Source organism: Microtus ochrogaster, chromosome 10 (assembly GCF_000317375.1).
Source record: "Microtus ochrogaster isolate Prairie Vole_2 chromosome 10, MicOch1.0, whole genome shotgun sequence".
Classification (NCBI taxonomy): Eukaryota; Metazoa; Chordata; class Mammalia; order Rodentia; family Cricetidae; genus Microtus; species Microtus ochrogaster.
The window spans coordinates 1,476,299-1,493,290 of record NC_022016.1 but is presented as its reverse complement, the minus strand read 5'-3'; the positions used below and the strand labels follow the sequence as shown (position 1 = coordinate 1,493,290).

The following is a 16,992-nucleotide window of genomic DNA, read 5'->3' as shown; positions in this document are numbered from 1 at the left end:
GTGTGTGTGTGTGTGTGTGTGTGTGTGTGTGTGAGAGAGAGAGAGAGAGAGAGAGAGAGAGAGAGAGAGAGAGAGAGAGAGAGAGGGAAAGAGAGAGGAGGGGAGGGTATGAGCATGTGCTGTCAGTATTCAGGTGTGTATATATATTTTGGCACATGTAGAGATCAGAGGACAACCTCAAGCATCAATGTCAATGCTCACCTTTCACCATATTTGGTATAGTCTCTTGGTAGTTGCTGCTGTATACTGGTGAGCTTCAAGAAATTCTGCCTGTGCTTCTTACCTTGCAATAAGAGTTTTATGATAACAGTTGCATGCTGCCCTGTCCAGCTTTACAGTAGTTTAGTGGATCGGAACTTGGGTCATTATGCTTGTGGATGTACATAAAGGATGCACATTATTTACACTCTGAACCATTTGCTGTGCCCTTGATTTCTTTACCTGTCAAAACAGTGGACCAGTTATGTAGAGTGTTAAGAATCTTAGCATAGCACTAATATTCTATGATTCTGGGATGAAGACAAACAATCTTTATTAGGTTTACCATGTTTACCACATTCATTTATTCCCAGGAGCCTGAATTTTTCATGTTCATCTCCAGGGCAATCCCTAGCCTTCACCTTTCTGGAAGACTCAGAGAGACACACTTTTAGTCCTGAGTTCTATTACGCAAACAACATGTTTCCATTGGAGCCGATCTTAAAGACAGAACATACTGTTGTGATAGCAGTTGATCTGCCGACAGCAAATGTATGCTGTGCATTCTGATAACAAAGGTGACAGGGAACAGTTTTACACTAGCCTTTTCTTCCCAGGAACCCCCAGGGGTATGTCTAAGACATACTTGGCTTGCAAAGATCTCAATACAATGTCTTAAATAGCAATAGAAGTTGAGTACAATGTGTTCAAGTCATTGTCAAATTCTTGAACCTTCATATTCTGATCTTATCAAATATAATGAAGCAAAGCAAGTAAGAAGAGTTACTTGGTTGCAGACGGAAGGTGAAGAGATGGGCTTATCTCACTTTATCACCCTTTCCCTACTTCCAAAGTGACTTCAGAATGGTGCTACGATCCTCAAGCCTTCACTTCATACATGAGAAAATGGAAGTTCAGGAGAGTAATGTATTCAAAATTCAAAATAAACTGAAAAAGGACTCCTAAGTCACCCATGATTCTCAAACAATGACACAAAAAGTGTCCTCTACTCTGGAAATCATTGCATTTAATATAAAGGTGGCACTACTTTGTTTTAAAGGACGAAGAGCTACTCTTGTTCATTAGAAAGCACAAATGACTTAGACAATCACCAATGTTATATGAATATTTTCACTCAAGCCAATGGTGAGGAAGAAAAGGTGTGCCATCTAAATTTGACTTAGAATGGAGATAACTACATTCATGGATTCCCCAAAGCTTCAGTCTTTCTTCTAACCTACCGTGGATAGCTCATTAATCCCATTAATCCTACTAATTAAAGCACTGATTACCCAAGTAATGCACACTCATTATAGAATATAAGGAAATACAGAAAAGCATCAAAGAAAGAACGAAATTCATTCGTAGCACATTATCCAAAAATAGTCAGTAATATATATGTGCATCTCATTCAACAATCATGAATTCTTTGATATTTTGTTTCTTATGCTCCTTCAGTCGCTCACCAAAAAGTAAGTCAATATGGAAAGGTCCCCTTTCCATAAAAGGACCTTTCAAACAGAAGGGCTGTTTATGGAGTACTTGCTGTGCATAAGACCTTTTCCCAAGTGCTTTCTGTATGTGATATTCACTCTCACATCAAAACTTTATGGAGGGTCCTGTTGCTAGTCCATTGTATAAATGATATTTCCTATCATTTCATCTCCTGGTATATAAGGATACCTCTCAAACAGAGTCTATTCTCTACTTTGTTTCATTACAATTTTCTTTTGTCCTCAAAAAGAACATTCTTCATAGACTCTGCACATCTGATTTCTTAGATGGGGTGTCACATTCTTAATTTAGAAGCATTTATACTTCCCTTGTAAAATTTAGCATAACTTGGCAATGTGTCTGAATGTTGCACCTGGTCTCTTGATAGAGAATCTCCCCCCTCATTCCTGTTGCTCTCTCCACCTTAGTTACACTGGCTTCCTTACACAGGATCTTGCTTTAAAAGATCACACCGGATCATGGTCCAACCTCTGGTATTTACTTTCTCAACCAATTGCAATTCTCCCTTCTTTTACTTTCAGGTGTCAAGAAGATTCGATCTGGCTACCTCTACCTAGAAGGCTACTTCCAAGGGTATGTGCCAGCTGTATTCTGGATCACCCCCAGACCTCTTTTCAAAAGGCAGCACTTCTCTGGGCATTTCCCTTCCCTATTTACATGAATTAGCATGCCCTCTCCCACCGTGCCATCTGTCCCTCCCACCTTCCTTCTCTAGTTATGTTCTATTTTTCTCTTCTCTATTACGCTTATCACCATCTGACACACACTATATTTTGCTTGTTTATTTATATAACGACTTTCCCTTCAATTAGAGCATACATATTAGGGGTTCTTAGTCCCTTGTGTTCACTGCCTTTTTCAGTGCTCTTAGAACAGTGTCTGACACAAAGAAGTGTACAATAAAACATTCTCCTTGTATTATTTATTTTTCTTTAGTGTGTACATGCACGCAGGCACACATGTGTGTACATATGAAACACAGATTGTGCTGTCAGAAGTCAACCTCAATTATTCTTTACCTTTGTCATTGACGTAGTTGCCAGAAAACTCAGACCTTCCTGACAGGGCTAACAGAGCCCTGGGACTGTAGCTATGACCATGTCCATCTGGCATTTACATGAAGTCTGGGACTATAAACTCCACTCCCACATTTAGTCAGAAAGTACGTTAACCACGGATTTACCCTGCTAGCTCTAGTCTTCTGTTTTAAAATGAAGCAACTACAAGCCATGAGTGTGTTGCATGTTTATTTCTAACACTTCAGGGGAGCCTCTGCTTTCCTGCACTGCTTGCCTGGATGGCACTTACTGCTAAAACAGCTGACTACAGCATCATCAGCATCAGCACCAAAAATAGAGACATCTTGGTGATGCTGGTTGACATCATGCTGCTTTTGTTCTTACTTATCATCATCTTCATCATTATTTTCATGTAGCAAGGTAAAGCTTTGTTGGATTACATCTCGATCTCTTGCATAATTTTACTTCATTTCTCTTGCAGCATTTTGTTTATATGTTCAAAAAAGTAATCAAACCAACCAAAACTATTTCTTTTTAGTAGGATAGAATGTAACTGTGGCATTTTCTTTTTTTTTTGTTTGTTTGTTTTTTTTTTTTTTTTTTTGTTTCGTTTGTCGAGACAGGGTTTCTCTGTGGCTTTGGACATGTTTCTACTAACCTGCTTTTCTCACTGTCTTCCAGTTTACATCCCTCCTGATTGCTCCTTGCCTCTCAATTTATTCCCACACTTGCTTACTCTTGTTTTAAATGGGAAAGGAATATTTTCTCTTTTTTTGGCCCCGCCCCCTAATATTCTTTTTGAAAATACAGGTGGAGTCATACATGTTCTCCATTTTAAAGTTCTACCTACTTGCCTTCTAATAACAGGTGATCCTACAATTATGACTCAGTTCATGGGCCAGTAATATGAAAAGGCAACTATTTGAGCATTTTTCAGTATCTCTACAATTCTCCTTTCTACTTATTTCCAAAGTGTTCAACATCAATTCTCTTGAATTCATGTGTGTGTGTGCATAAATTATAAAAAAGATACAGAGTCAGAGAAATATCCATAGAAATATTACAGTATCTTGCAACATCTGGCTGTTGAAATTCATGCCATTTCCACCCGACAATTTCTTAAGTTCCCTTTAACGGTGACAGTGAAATCACTGCTATCACGGGTGGGTTTGCAGTCACTGTTTCCATTAAAAGAAAGATCTTGGCACTTAGCTCTGGCTCAGAGTTAGAAAATGGTTTATTCTATGATTGCTGGCCCTGGTTTCAGCAGCATTTGAACTCACACAATTAGGGTGCAAATAAACAGGCTAAGCTAAAGTTTCCTGCAGAAGCATTGTGAAGTTAAATTACTATTTTAAGAGGCTATGAAACTGGCAGCAAGACCTTACTGGAAGAGTGGAAGATATTCAGGATATTGACAGATAAAGAAGGGAAGGAAGTAAAATGCAGATTGTTAGCAAAGAATTAGGAAGTGCCTTCCAGAAGCCCCATTTAGAATTCTTCCTGGAGCAAATACAATAGATGCCTTCACACTTTAAACATCTGAAAGATCAGAATGGAGGGCAAAGTCTTATGACATAATGGCTGATGATTTGCAATGACTGACCCTACGCAAGACAATAGTAGCAGTCATCAACCTCCACTATAAGAAGCCACCAAGTTGCATGTGAGGGCAGGCTGGAAGTTGCTACTAGCTGGACAACACCTTAGGCTAACGCAAGGAAAAGTGGTAATTCAGGCAAAGAACATCACATTTAATAGACAAGGGCTTGAGGTCTACTATTGTTGCTTATTGCATATCCTACAGTCAATTTCCCATATTTTAGACAGAATGTCCTTGTTGGGAAACTGGAAAAAATAATTTTAAATTTGGCGTATCACAATGAAGGATACATGCAATTTAAACGATCATTTCAAGATATTCAGGAATTTGATAAAATAAATGGCATTAATGCCTTGGAAGGGAATCATGAAGACAAAGATCAACATGATATCAAGCTACTGTTAATCATCCATGCTTTTAGGTAAACCCGACGGACAACACTGGCCTTACATATTAAAAAAATGAAGTAGATAGATGCAGGAAGAGAGGTTGCAGAATTTTGGCGTACCTGAGCCCACTCAGGTTCTCTTTTACCTTAAAAAAAATGGTTCCATGCATGAAATAAAACAAAAGAAAAAGGAAAGAAAATTAAACAGACCTATATGGACTTTCAGCTCTCATGGTCAATGACCTGTCTACACTTGCTTCCTGACCCACAGCAACACAGAAGTAAAAATTCTACTTTAGCAGTTCTGTATACTGTTATATTTGTTCACACTTTCTCAGTCTCTCCTACAACCACTGCTGTATCACTGTGAGATGCTGGGAAGGAGTTGGTTTGTAAAAATGATCCTAAGATTTCCTTTGCAAGGTCATGTCTCAAACATTAAAGTAATCTCTTTTGTGTATGATTTTTCCAGTTTGAACACAAGCCTAAGAATTCAGACAATGCTCAATCTGATACATCAGGGCACAGCAGTAAGAGGAGCAAAAATGATTAACGCTATGTGGTTGTGACAACTGACCAGGTACCGTATGAAACACTTCCCGAATGAAGTCATTACATTGTCATCTCATTTCCATACAGAGTTGCTATTGTTCTCCCCATTTTACAGATGGTGAAACAGACATGGGAACATTAGTTAACCTGGCTAAGATCAGAGGCCTGGTAAGTGGTAGCACAGGTATTCAGACTCCAGGCCTCAAGCTTTCAATCCCTCTTAGTCAGATAGGAATGGGTTCAAATACTCCATACCACACCATGGGCTCACTGTTTGTTCTTCAACCGGGAACACTGCTGCTACACACCTCAGTTTTCACATATTCAAAATGGGGGATTATTCTACCTCCTCTGTGCTTGTAGACAATATACAACAAAAATCTACTCTATATCTATTACAGTACAAGGAATACAAAGCAAACAAGTTAGACACACACAGCACCAGGTCAGGAGTAGTTTTATAGTAGGGACATTTCAGTCACCCCTAAATATTCTGGGTGAAGACCCGTATTTTTTCCATGCAAAAAAGAGAGGAGAAAATGAAGAAAAATGTGTCTGGCTTGCTAATATTTCCAGAAATCATTTGTAAGTCTTCACTGCACTATGAATGACACTGTCCTATTGATATGTACCCAGAATAAAATTATTTATAATGCTCTCAGTCCTCCCCAGCCTCAGCCATGTCCAGAAACTGCACTTGGTGATGACCACTTCCTCTGAAAGAGTCGTATCTTCAGAATGCGTTGGAGGCAGTACCGCATTACCAGCCCTGCCAGGTGATCTATTTTTCAATCTTTCCCCCACATGTCTACACATACCAAAATGCTGATTTCCTCTTTTTAAATGACTTTTGTACTTGTGCAGATGTTTTTATGGTACGAGTAAGGCTCCTTGTAGGTGCCCCCCCTTCCCCGCAGTATGCCTATAAACTCAGAACTCATCAAATTCTATGAGAAATTTAGTTTACCCAGTACCATGTAAACAGCGACATATTTGCTCAAGGCTGTGGTCTCAGTTACGTTCTCAGAACGGTCTTCCAGATTTATTGTGGGGCTTCTGGATACTCCAGGGATTTCCACAGGCATCAAGCATTTCATCTATTTTTGCAGATGACTAATTCTTAATATAGCAACTTGAGAACTTATCCCTTAACAGGATGGGTCCTCTAAAATGCAGCTATCCCCCGGATATGTATGAAGCCTTCCTCCATCCAAATCAACTTGTAATCTGTAAACTGGTTTTCCACACTACCCACACAAAGGATCTGTTCTTCCCCACTGACTCATTTTCTAGGCCTCTGAAATGCTAGATAAATTATATCTCAGAAAGCCTTTGGGGCCTGTGTTGGCTTAACCCTTACAGAGGGTTCTAGCTGTTCAGATGGGCCATTTACTTGGAGCCCTGCTGTTCCAACCTTTACAGTTTACACAAAAACGATTGCATCTCACTTTTGTTAATTGCCTTATGGATCTACCTCTCATCCTTGGGGGGATTCAGTTACTTAGCTATTCCCAAGAGGATGCCAACATGCCTCTATACAGCTCTGTACCATGTGAGTACAGAATTTGTTAAGAATGATAGATTGTGTGCCTTCATCAGGCTCCCTCTTCCTGTGTAGCAGTAGCAGGCAATACTGGCAATGACCACTGTTCACTTTCTCACATCCAGTCCTATTCAGGCTATTCTCCTCAAGGCCACTTGCAAACTCCAAAAGAAAGTTCCCCTGGGAGACAAAAAAAACCCTTCACTGTCATATAAAAAAATTAATTTCACTTCTCCTTGGCCTCATTATTTTCTTAATTGTCTTTTTTGCCCCCTCAGTAGCAAGGACTGTCTGTGGATTTGTAGAAAACCTTTTTGGGCTGCTCTATTCCAGAAGGATAGTGGGATTCATGTTAACACTTAATCACTTAGATATTAAAGGTTGCACTAGTGGCTCACCATCTATCCCACTCAGCCAGCCTGTCTTGAATCACAAGCGGGGCTATAGATATGACTTCCTTTAGATTTTCTCATCGCTGAGAGGACATTTAACTCATGATGAAGCACAGCCACCATTCATGTGGCTCCCTCTCTGCTTTTACAAGAACTTTGTCATGTTGCATTTCGATACAGCCCTACAAGAACTTTGTCATGTTGCATTTCGATACAGCCCGGCAGTATCTCTTCAGTGAGCTAAGCAACAGTATGGTCCGTCTAAATTTACAGAAGGCAAACCTAGAAAGAAAAAGACGGGCTCTTCAGGAGTCTTTATAGACACTGAGTGGGGTCAGGATTAGAATTAAGAACCTCATGTATCTGTACTTGTATCCTATGAAATTTTGAAATAAAGGAGATATAAAATAAAAAGATATAGTCCGTGATCTCCAACGACTTATAATTACTGTTCATTCTCATCACTGTCTTTTCTGATGTGCCTTTCTTAGCCTTCCCCTTTTTCTAAACTCTGTAAAATTCTGAAATGGCAATTACCATTCCATTACGAATATTTGGGAATTTGCATATCTCTTCTGTGAGATGGCCTGCGTTTATCACCGTTCACTGGCACATCTGCTCAACCACTTTGTACAAGTCCTTCTGCAAATAATATATTTGATAAATCTTTGAAGTTGAAATCACAGTCAGATTCTACTCTTTCCCTCAGGTTTCAATTATCTCCTGCCCACATGCTAACTCTCTTCCCCCTTTTCTATCCATTTACTTTTGACTTTTAAACCCAAAGATTTCTAGAACGTGCTACTCTAAGCAAGCCTGGAAATTAAGATGAGCAGAACACATTGAAATGATGGAATAAATGTGGGCATGATGAAAACAGAACAGAGAGTACCTAGTAATGACCTCCTGTCAATTCCAGAATGCCTTTCTTCTCAGACCTCATACTTCTCAACTAAAGACATGTCAAGAGAAAGATGTCAAAACCTCTCACTCCCTTGTAAAGGATTTTTTCAATGTGGATTCTGTCTGTCTCTCCTGTTTCATCTTACATTGCACTCTGCGTCATTTAAAGCTATATACACACTGGGTATCTGTACTCCCTTAGCCTTCCTAAAACCATTTCCCTGCATAATTTCCCATTTTATTTAAATCTCAACATCAGTTCATTACCTATACGTGCCTTTTTATGACTCACTCATATAAAGATATATCTCCAACCTTTGTTTCTAGCATGGGGTCCTTAATTACCTATATGACATTTATATTAGATTTAATTAGTGTGGTTTTCTATTTGCTTACTCATTATCAGCCGTCTCTTTCTCTGTACATGTGCTCCAATGAAAACAGGACTGTGTTCATGCAACACTCCTGATATATAAACCTGAACTCTCCATTTCAATGGCCAATAGTCACATACAGCCGCATAAATCAAAATGAAAGACAAATAAATACTAAACAAAATCAAACTCACTTCACTAGTAGTAGCCTTGAAACACTTTTAAGGGTGCGGTGAGTACCACTGGCTAGCACTGAGAACATTTTCTTATTTCACAAAGTTTTCTGTTGGAGAGTACTATCCTAGGGCAACATTTGTCAAATAGAAAACACTCTGGTAACATCTACTGTTACTGAAAATAAATAAATCCTTTCTTTCAACCCTAACCCAATACACATCTTTCTCAGAACTTTGTGTCAAAACCCTAAAGGTGAGATAATCTAGAGAATGATCATAAATTATTGGGCAGTGTAAGACAGGCTTTTCAAATGGATATCATAGGGTTCTAGGTTTTTTTTTTTACTTAAAGGACAACATTTTCGATGATATGATTATATTTACTTGTTTATATGATTGTAGCACATAAGAACCTGATGACTAAAAAATAATATTAGTTTAATTGCAGAGACTTATAGATAATGGGAAGGTTTATACTCAAAATAAAACAATCCTGCAAATCTCTTCATATTTAGCATCAGCTGCTTTGGGTGGGAATGAACTCACTATTAATATTAAAATTGAGCCTTGGAAGACACATATTGCCTATATTACCAAAACAGTACAGTTTTGATTCCAAACTATGGAGAAAGGTTTGATTATTGAAAAACGTTCAGAGGTTTCTTCAAAAATTACCCATTGAAAACAGTATTTTTATTATAAATCCAGACGTTCTCCAACAGTTTTATAACATCAGCTTCAAAGAGTCAACAGTGTGATCCAGCTGTTTCCAGCATCAGTTGAAGAAGCAAATCTCAATGGTGACCAGTGATGTTGATTGTGTAGTGGAGGAGTAGAGATGCTCAAGCAAAGTTTAAATCCTTGCCCCATTGCTTAAAAGAAAGTTGGAAACACACTAGTTTCACTTTGCTGTGTAGAGGGGGTACATCTGCCTCACTGGATTAGAGGGCGGATTAAAGGAGAGAATATAATAAGGATCCTGGGCCACAGTATATAACTACCTGTCTACATCTTCACCAGTACCCTCAAGCTGTTGGGATAAGTTGTGTAATCTTATAGCTATAATGGCTTTGGTTTGAGTGAATGAAGATCAATTTTTTTTTGAGAAAGAGGAAGATGGGGGAGCGGAGAAAAACTGACATACTGTTGACACTGGATATGACATGCAAAAGCAAACACTGATGAAACAATTACTGTGTGCCAGTCCCTAGGCAGTAAAAGAAAAATGCTCCTATTAAGAGCACACATTGATGCAATCAAGAGAGACCTGTACCTATGTGGCTGACAAACAGAGTAAATAGCGACAAAAACTAAATAAATCAGGTTTCCAAAAAAATTGTATCAAAATCCAGACAAAGAGATTGGTCTTGGGAAGACTTCTTCAAAGGACTATTTAAATTTTAGTTGCTAAAATGTGATTAGGGCTTGTGGAATGGAGAAACAATGTATGATATATTCATTATCTTTTCTATAAAATATTATAATGAGAAACGATAGGGAAAAGTTGTTCGAAAAATTATATTTGATGACTCTTCCTCTTTTATGCTTTTGTTCATATGGTTACCAGGAGTTCACTAACTTACTTGTTTAACTTTGGGTTTTAGGTCAGAGGACGTATGAAGAGAAGGATGTTATGACAAACTGTGAGGGCCTGTTTTCGTGATAAGATACGTGCTAAAGACTTCCTCTGATAATCCAGGAAGAGAAAGCACATGCAAATTAGACAATATTTCCTCACACATTGCAGGGTCTTTTGGTGCAACGACTCTTTCAGAGACACAGGACTGATCAATAGCATAAACTCTCTTGAAAGCACTAAGAAAGAGTCCCATTTGAATGGCACAAGAGAGAACATCTTTTACAGTCCCCACCTATGCTGCTACAGATATATTCCCTGCAGCCTGAGCTGGGCCTTCTCAACTCAGCAGGAGGGCCCCAGAGCTGATTTGGAATAGCCACACTGTTTCTCCTTGGCTGAAATGGAGTCACAGCTCCCCCTTCTGGGAGCTAAAGTGCGGTCTAGCTCCAGAAAAGCATCGTTGTGAGGTTGTTAATGGCTTTATTGCAGATGGGCCTAAAATCCCCATGTTTCTCAGTACTTTTCTGCACTCCAAAAAGAGCATCTAAAAGACTAGCAGCACACTTTTTAAAAATGAATCTGATTTTAACTTCTGAAGCACCTGTGACTGAAAGGACTGTGATTTTCCTTCCCCTGAGGTTGTGAGTCCCATTCCACCTACAGGTCATGCGTTACCCAGTGTAGCTAATTCCTATGGAGGTTAGGTCTCAGCGGAAGAAATGTAACAGGAAGGGAGACTTTTTGGCCCTGTATTGTACAGTCATGTGTATGGAAGTCTGCATATTCTTGCATATGCTCCTGTGCCTATATCATGAATGTAGAGAAGTGAGATTTTAATTAATGTAAATAAATTCATTTTCCGAAGTATTTGCATAGATGGCTAAGTATATACTTTGCTCTCAAGAAAGCAAAGCTTTTCTCATAAAAAGGTTCAAATATAGTCCAGATGCTCTACTTGGTTCTATGTCCCAGTCACATAGTCTTGGGTTCCCACATGCATGTAATTGTCCGATGGAAGTGAAAGGAGAATCTATCTTATCTTCTCTCTCTCTCTCCCTCCTCAATCACCTCTTGTGTGTACATGTGTACGTGCGTATTAATGTTTTTGTGAAGTAGGAGGAATGACTGAGACACACTAGGCACTGTCTCTCCTGGGTCAGGATTCCACAAGGAAAAGGTCTGAAATGCATCTCTGAAACAAGTCCCAGAAGGGAAGACAAGCAGTTATGTGGGTGGGAGAATGGTAGGCAGGTAGGATTAGGAAATGTTATGACTCCTGGAGTTAGAACAACATAGGTCTGGCTGAAAACAGCCTGAGCCCTGGGCATGCCACCAATTTGCTAGGGAATATTGGGGAATCGCCATCCTCTCTTGGAGCCAGAGTCCTGCCTATTTACTCTTTAATATGCATTCCAGTTCTGATCGTATATACATTGGAAATACATAATAAGAACTCTTTCTCTTTCTCTGTCGATACCCCCTCCCACAAATGCATGAGGAAGCTGTGCTCAAAACAGAGCTTTGCAAAAAGTCTAGACTATGGCCATGGCCTCCTGAAGGTTTCAACCAGAGAGATCAGCCCATAGCCAGGGAATGGTATGTGTGCAGGTGCTTGCAGGTAGAACAGTCACACACCAGCTGGGGCAGGTTCCTACAAACACACAGGTTTGCTTTTATCGCTCCTCAAAAGATACAGATATACATATATAAATATTTTTTAAACTGGTATGTTTTTCTTTTCTTTCTCTCCCAGAGGCCTTTCCAATGAGCCTTTGGAGACACTGCATCCCACCACCTCAGCCTCGTCTTCAGCTTCACTGCTTACAAGCAGAATGGCTGCCATTTACCTTGAGAAAGTAACAGCTGCCTAGTCTGGAAGCCATGCTAACAGCAGTAAAACTCAGCATTTTTGCTGAGTAGGGCAAGCCTTTAAGAGGCAGCCGGGAATCAAATCAATGGCTGGCTCCGGAACCACGGCCCAACACTACCTGGGTAGGGTGGTCAAAGTATTTACCTATACCAGCTCCTAAAAGGTGGAGGAAATAGGGAGGAAACCTTTAACTCAAATGGTCTTCCCTTTCTCGAGAGCCTCCACAGGGACCCCTGCCATGGCAGTATTTTAGAGTCAAGTATCATCTGAGAGGTGCAAATCAGACCGATGTTTAAGTCAACTACCACAACAATCTATCACGGATTCCCCACTCACAATCCCTCACAAATTGTAGGTCTCCCTTGGTCCTTACACATAAAGACTGCCATCTCTGCACACATATCAATCTTTCTCCCTTCTCCCAGTATCTTCCTAACTTCCTGGAGCCTCGGAAAGAAGAGCTTTTAGAAGAGATTTTGGATCCTCCAAAGCTTGCCTGAGATGGAGAAAGCAAAGGGAATACGTCCTAGGAAAGTACGCTATCCATCTCCTGCCCGAGCACCCACAGCTGCCCCAAATTACATTTTTCTCTAGGACCCTGTGCGACTGCGGTGGAGAAGCACATCCCCAGAGGATGCTTACTCTTTTCCCCTGAAAAGATTCTGACAAACTTGCCCAGATGACCCTCGCAAAAAAGGGTGGGGGGCTCTGCTGTGATGTCAACAGGGAGACAGGGCGAGAGCTCTACCCCAGACTTGCCTGCACTAGATAAGGAGATCCCTGACTTCCTCCTTTCCTTTGCACTCATTACCCAGCCTCTCCAAATTCCCATCACAATCCTGGAGTCTGACCAGTGTGGAATTTAAAGGGACAGCATCTCTTTGCCTCGGATTTTGGACATGTCTCTATCATTTTAAGCAGTGAGTCTAAGTGTGCAACACTACCCGTGGTTTAGAGGACATTTTCCTTCAATGGTACCTACACTGGGTTAAATAAGGCACTGTCTGTATTCCTGTCATCTCCCCCAAACAAGCCCAGAACCCTGAGAGGAAGTCCACAGCGGGCTTCCCCGTGGCTACGTGATCGTGTAGTAAGAAACCCATTCCACCCACTGTAAGCTGAAGAGACCTAATTAAAAATACACAGACGTGCTCAAATGCAAACACATACACACACAAATACACACATCGCGCTGAAAGTAGGTTATAGGGTTTACACACACACACACACACACACACACACACACACACACACACACACACCAAACGCAAACGACGCCTTACAGGCAAACACACACGAGCACCACATCAAGTTCTCACCATGGTACACACGTCGGGAGCGCGCGGGGACACAAGCCACTTACTAAAACCCGCATTTAACCCTTAGAGCCCAAGCTACAGGGACCCCAGTCTCCAGAAGCAGCGAGAACTTGCAGGCTAGGGAAACCGGACGAGGGTGGGAGGGGGAAGGGAGGCGCAGGCAGGGGCGCCCAGACTGCGGTCCGGGGCGGGTTCCAAGGGCAGAGGGGCTATGGGATGCTGTGCCCGGGATCGCCTTACCTGGAGTCAATGTCCGTCTTTGGCGGAGAGCAGCGGAAGGGCGCTTTTTATTCGGCTCGGTGGGAACTTGGAAGAGCCCTGCGTCCAGCTCGCATACCGGGGACGGCGCGGGGACTGCAGGCGTGGGGGTACCTGGCTTCTAGCAGCCTGGCTCATACTCAGCCGTAAAGTCCCCTTTGCTGGTCCCGAGGACAGGCATGAATCCCAGTTGCGGAAGGCGGCCACTATTCCCTCTGCCTCGGGTTCTCTCGCCCTCTCCTTTGCCTGTGCTCTTCTCCTCCTCCTGCCTCCCCCCCACCGCGCCAGATCAGTTCGCAGCCGTGGGGACCGGGAGAGAGGCGGCTGGCGAATGGAGAGGGAAGTCCAAGTACGCGGCGGTCTCCGGGCGGGGAGCGGAGGAGGCCGGCCTAGGCAGAGGGAGGGACTTCGCTGGCGAAGGAAGAAAATGAATGGGGGAGCGACTGCCTGGGGGCGGGGAGGGAGGAGCATAGCGCCCGGGTGGATTCCTAGGAGTGTTTTGTACAGCTTTAGACGAGGAAGAGGAGGGAGAGAAGTGGGGCCTCGCGGAGGGAGGGGCGTCCTGGGTGGGCCTAAGATTAGCCACTGGGGAAGTCTCATGGGTCTGGGGACAGCGCGGCAAGTCTTTGTATAGGAGCACCCAAAGGGACAGTGAACCCAAATCCCGATTCTAGAAGAAACGGGTCTGTAGCTCAGTGATGCATGAGCGTCTGTGTGTTTCTGATTATGCGGGAGCTCGGCGTGACTGCATATACGTACCTGAGTGTGGGTTTTGTCTGGGGTGACGCACGTCTCAGTCCCGTTGTGTCTCTGTGTTTTCCCGTGACTGTTAGAGATTGTTTTTGTGTGTAAGCGAGAGCCCACTTAACCTCTCAGAATGTATGCATTTTCTTCCTTACGGGAAGGATGTCGGAGTGGGAATCCAAAGAGAACGCAAAGTTCTCTAGGGACCACCAGAGACATGAAAAATGCCGGGATAGCGAGTCTAAGACAAGAATACAGATAGCAGAAATACTCCGAATTCAGGCTGAGGTGCAGGAGGGACCTCTTACTGAAGGGAAACAGAAGGAAAGCCCTTGCAAGATCTGAATCCCCACAGGGTATGCATTCTGTATATTTTGCTTAGTTCGCTGGAGGCTTAAATCACACCGAAAGTGCAGATTCCTAGTCCCTTGAAGATTTGGCCAGGATGAGAAGCTAGGGTGAAACTACTAGAGGGAGAAGCAGGAAGCCACAAGAAAAATGTTGGAAATTGTGAAGAAGTCCAGATTCTGTAAAAAGTGTAAGTGCTGGGTGTGAACTGAAATTTTGTCTGTGTGTGATCTTGGCCAAGTTACCTTAGCCTTCACATTCTCACTTGTTTAATATGATGATATAATTTACCCTCTCTATATAATATAGGGTTGCTCTGGAATTGAAAACGAAATATATTTATATATGAATGTATATATATATATGAATGTATATGTATATATAGACAGGGGAATGATCCCTCCTATATAGCTAATGCACAATGGATAGCATTCACTGCTTTGATTACTACTGTTATTAATGTATCTATTGCCCAAAAAGTGACAAAAGAGAGATGCAGTCAGTATAAAATAGAAGGGCCTAGACTAGTGACTAACTGAAGAGAAATTTTGAAGTAAAATGAAAGAAAAATTCTTGAAAGCCAAGCTAGAAACTTGAAAAATGCAATAATTGATAAAGAAGGTGGAGAAATAGAGGGGAATGGGGCAACGACAAAAAGAATTGTACAGTCTAGCAAGGGGTGGAGAGAGAAGAGCAGAACCCGTGACCAGCTCCTCTGCAATCAAAATGAGAGTGAGTCAGTACCACGGACAGCTCTCCGGCCACTGACCAGATGAGCGATTTTTCTCTTTCTGACTGATGGAAAATTCTCTTTTTCTTGGGCAACAATTTTGTTCTTCCTTTGGTTTTTGGCCTGAGTTAAGGTCCTCGCCAGTGGTTCTTGGAAGGATTGCAATTACGAATAAATATGATCACCACACTCCTGCGTCCCCGTTCGTATTAGCACGGAGCCCCAGTTGTTATTTCCTAGCCTTTCCTTCTGCTCTTTTTCTTGCCCTCTCTTTCTATCTGTATCACACTGCTTCCTAGTTATTTGCTCCATCCTGCTTTTACTCTGTCACCCTGAGCTCAGAGCACCTTCACTAAAAAATACCAACAACAGCTGGTGATGCAGTCCAGAAATTGGTACAAACAACCTAGTCCGATGAAGACCAGGTTACAAATTCATCCCTCTTTCTATCTCTTCCCTCATAATTAGTCTCTTATGGTAGGATGCAGTAAAATGGGGCACTTAAAAACATGAAATGCCATTCTGATTTTACCCATCATTCAACACAGTCAATATTTTACTCAGAGACACACAGCCTTTTTAGTTCTAAACGCTGCGATATAGAGATAAAGAGAAAGGAAGGAAATTATTGAAGTTTTACCAGGCACTAACCTTCATTTGAAGTATTTTCTATATAAGTCTCCAAATGCTATGTGATGAGCCAAGATTATAGTTCAGTTGCCAGAGTGCTTTTCCCACATACACAATGCCCTAAGTTTGATCTCTAGCACTGTTTACTAGGTGCATGTGCCTAAAATACCAGCACTGGGGTGTTGAATACAGAATAATTAGAAGCTCAGAATAATTCTTAGCTACAGTGAGATTGAGGCCAGTCTGGGATACATAGCACACTGCCTCAAAAAAAAATGCTGAGTGTTTTGAGGCAAATAATGCTGCACCATTTTTATATAGTGAGAAACTAAGCTCCTTGACACATAAAGAACACACTTAGATGCATGTCACTATGATTTGATGATCCTCAGAATTCCACACTCATGTCCACATCTGAAATATTTATTGTGTCTCCAAAAAATAATGGGGAAACCCTGGGATGATTGGAATCTGATATTGGGATTTAATGGAGCACTGGACCCAATTTAAATACAAACCTAAATCCATGGAATCCTTCCCTAATATGTGTCAGTGAAGGATTTATTAGCAATTGTCCCTAGAGGAAGATGTAAAGATTTTGTAGGACACATTCAAGATTCACAGGAACCTCACTGGTTCTGAGTTTTGGATAAAGCCTCAACCTTTCTGGGTCTTAGCTCATTTGCATTTGGCTCTGTTTAGCTGCCCCATTTCTATGAAGCAAGGCTGAGAGAGCCATTTAAAACTGTCTCTTTGGAATCCTTGGTCATCAGGAAAGTTCCTAGTGCGAAGCATTCCTAATGACTTATGGAGAAAGCAATCAGAACCATATGGATCACATTTCTGCAGAA

General features: G+C 41.6%; 1 protein-coding gene across 1 annotated transcript in view; it reads right to left on the bottom strand.

The window, feature by feature from the left end:
• The window catches only part of Brinp1 (BMP/retinoic acid inducible neural specific 1), a 183,590-nt gene extending 169,593 nt beyond the window's left edge, over nucleotides 1–13,997 (bottom strand). The window contains exon 1 of the mRNA XM_005352591.2: nucleotides 13,672–13,997. The gene's annotated coding sequence lies outside the window, so the exon portion shown is untranslated. The remainder of the gene's footprint in view (nucleotides 1–13,671) is intronic.
• Between the last annotated feature and the right edge of the window lie 2,995 nt (nucleotides 13,998–16,992).